Below are 3,804 nucleotides of genomic sequence, written 5' to 3'. Positions count from 1 at the left end.
CTGCCCTTTCCTTTTATATGTATCTTTTTCTCTGTGTAAAATATCTATAATATTATTCTGTATATAAAAAAAAAAATAAATTATAATTTTAAATTGGCAATGTATGTATATTAACGTTATAATATAATAATGTATAATATATGTAAATTGTAATATTTAAATACATTTTCGAATTTTCTAGCAATATATTTAGCATAGCTTTCTTCACAAATTAGTCATGGACATCTGGCTTTTAGACAAAACGAACGTCTTTTGTGTAGGGGATTCTAATTATTTTATTGCCCTGTTTACTAATTTCTGCCCTTTCCAGGAAAATCCGGGGTGGTCCAATTCTTAGAATAAGTGAAATTTCCACGTGTGAAATAGTTTGCGCTTGCGCAGTACGATTTCTGCAGTTTTATAACAAAAGTTGTCTCTTCTGTCCTCATTCGTCCTTTACGATTCTGGGTTGAGAGGGAGGACCTTTCTACTAATACATAAGAAAGGTCCTTCCTCTCAACCCACACTTCACTTGCTATTCGCAGCCAGTTCGAAGTACATCATCTAATAGCTATTCGTAAGTATTTTTTAAAAAGTAAAGTATTTACTTTATTGACGAAATTTCTAATTAATTTACATGGACTTTATAATATTACCAGAAGTGTAAGAACGAATTAATCTTCAGTTATTTTTTCGACTATTGTACTGTACCTTGAATTGAAACATCGAGGTTCGAAGTGCATCGTCAAATTGCTTGTGTAAGTATTTTTCATTATGAATTTATTCTAAATGTCTGACGGTAGTTTTTAAAATAATTAATTGAATGGAAATGTTAGTGATTTACACATATATATTTTTTTGGAGTATTTGATGTAGAACATTTTTGGATTAATTTTCATGGTGAGCGATTCGCGACTTTTAAACATATTTGTTATTGCATGAATTTATAATTACTCAAATTATTACTATTTGTAAGATTTCAAATGTGACGTAAATTAAAATTAATTTACATTTTACAGTGTTAAATTCTAATTGTATGTGACTACAATTGTATCGACGATTGGATTGTATCTTATTTCCGACGATAAAGTTCTATTTGAAAAGTTTCTGCATTCAACTATTTGAAAAGTTTCTGCATTCAACAGTTTGTAAGTAATTTCCATTATAAATTTATTATAAACATAGCCATAACTAGGGTAAANCTATATATATATATAAATATATATCAAAAAGGAAAATTAAAACTTTAAAAACAAATAAGCAAATTTAATAAACCTAACAAAAGAAGCACGTCATTGTTCCTTTCTGTGAAAACGAGATATATAGTTATATAAGTAAATTATAAATATACTTGTAATCTTTTAAAAATAATTTACAAGAATATTTTTTTATTGATATAATTATTATTGTTTAATATCATTTTCATAAATTTATTAAATAAAATACATATGTAATATATTTTTTTAAACATAAGATTGTTTTATAATTTATCCAAAGGCTAGTAGTGCGGGTTTCGTTTTTTAACTTCGTTGTATTGTTTTTTTTGTTTTCGTTCTTTCATAATACATAGTTTGTGTAACGTATATCTATATAGCAGTAAGCATTAATTCTTATAATGCGACTATTTATTACAAGATGCATAGGTCACATGACCTGATCTGTTCACGCAAGTAGATAATTTTAAACATCCGAGTAATTCGCATTTACCCCGAGTTTGCAACTATTTACGCTCTTTCTAGGCTGGTAGCCGCCCTCAGGCATATATCAACTGAATAGCCGTTTATGGGTGAGGGGACAACGCCCTGAGGCGTAATTTAATCAACAAATTTGATTAATTCGCGTTATATTCAAGTTTTCCAGCAAAACTTGGCTTTGATTCGTTCTTCTGTATGTCGATTGACTTTAAGCCAGGGGGTCACCTAATTTTTGTTACAGTAGACCCATACAACTTTTCGAAACCTCACATCGACCCCTCCAAAAAGTATGTTATAAGCAAAAAGAAGCTTTTACTATTTTGATATGTAAAAAACGTAAAATTAAAAGATAGATATGTTTATAATTTTTGTAATTGACAATTAATCAGATGGATCAGCATGATAATCCTTACCAAGATTAGCAATATTTGTTCAAAAGTTGTAAGTTTTAGTCTTTGCATAGACCAACCAATAATGTTATATCGACCCCTGGGGTTTGATATATACCACTTTGGCAACCTTAGGTTTAAGCCTGTAAGTCTTTACTTACACCCCTGGGCTATAAATATTTAGGTAAATACATTTCCATACAGTAAATCTTTGCATCTAACTACACAGGTGGCTGAAAACAATCAAAGGGAAAATCCTTATAAAGTTTTATTGGGTATCTTCTCTCTTTGTTGAAGTTACTTTAAGTAATCAGACTTGTGAAAGGAAAAAATTACCGCGAAAACCCCGCCTCCAACCTTCGAAGTAAAATGTAAAAAATCGCGATAAATTAGCTTTTTAAATCGTTTTTTAGCTCTAAATAAGTAATTTAATGCACTTTGACATTATATTAGCAAATTCGACAATATTTAGGCGAGTAAATGTTTTTGTAGCTAACTAGCAATAAATATTCCGGGAAGCTACACCTCCCTATAGTAAGTCATTGGAAGATGATCTTGCTGTTAATTGGCTTTAAAGTCTGTTTCTACGCCTATTACGCTCTAATTGGTAATTTATATTATGACTGATTTAACTTCAACGAATGAGGGTTTTTGTCAGAATCATCTGTTCAGGATTTTCCCGCAAAGATAAAATCCACGTGATTGAAGGCATAATGTAAACAAACGTTAAAAAATAGCTATATTCTTTATTTTAGAGCGTATTTCTATTAGTTTCCATGTTATTTAACTGTAGATAGACGAAGATTTTCATCAATAGCTTCCAGCTGGAAAATTTCTCAGGAAACTCAATACTTCCGGATATTGCATAATCTCATGAAAGTAACTAATCATTTATTATAGTGTTATTATATAAAGCGTTGAAAAAATATATATAGAAAGTGTGGAATATTAACTCTTATACAAGTATGTTGATAAACATTGACCTAAAAATACCCGAGCGACTCCCCACAGCTTGTCAGAAAGGGACAGTACTGTACATTGTAAACAAGGAGTTTACTCAAGAACTGTTTTTCTTAATACATTTGATTTATTTATATGTAAATAAGTTATTTTAATCAATAATTTCGTATAAAGCATTATTAAAATGGATATGAAGAGTTTTATTTGCTTACTTTAAAAATCCATTGATGTTTTATTCTGTACAAAAGAAACTGCACCTCTCTGTGGGTGTAAAGCCTTGTTTAGTGTAGTTTTCTCTCTTCCCAACCTAACTCTAGAAAATTATGCGGTTCTGTCTTTGTAGGTCAAAGTTCAACTTACTTTTCTAATCCTAGTACTTAGACATTTTTTTTGACATTTTTTTACTATCATTGCAGTACTTTTATCATACATATAGCATCGTTATATAACTGTTCATTTAATAGGGTAAAAATCGGATTTTAAAATGCTGCAGTTTTTTCCATTCGAAAGAATGTAGACATATCTATGTAGTGTAAATAGAAAAATAATTTAATACTTAAATTTAACAATGTTTTAATTTTAGACACGTAACATTACGTACAGTATATGTAAAATAAAATTGTAATAGGTTTTATAAATTGATTGTTATTAGTAAACTGTAACAAGTTTATATTATATAAGTACGAACAAATTACTATACAATATCAGCATATTTTTCATGTATAAACTGTTTGTTATACTATTCGTTTTTCTTATAACAGTTACAATGGCACAAAGCAGCT

Source organism: Centruroides sculpturatus, unplaced genomic scaffold (assembly GCF_000671375.1).
Source record: "Centruroides sculpturatus isolate CEXI.00-Female unplaced genomic scaffold, Cexi_2.0 scaffold1407, whole genome shotgun sequence".
In the NCBI taxonomy this organism is placed as follows: domain Eukaryota; kingdom Metazoa; phylum Arthropoda; class Arachnida; order Scorpiones; family Buthidae; genus Centruroides; species Centruroides sculpturatus.
This window is presented reverse-complemented; position numbering follows the sequence as displayed.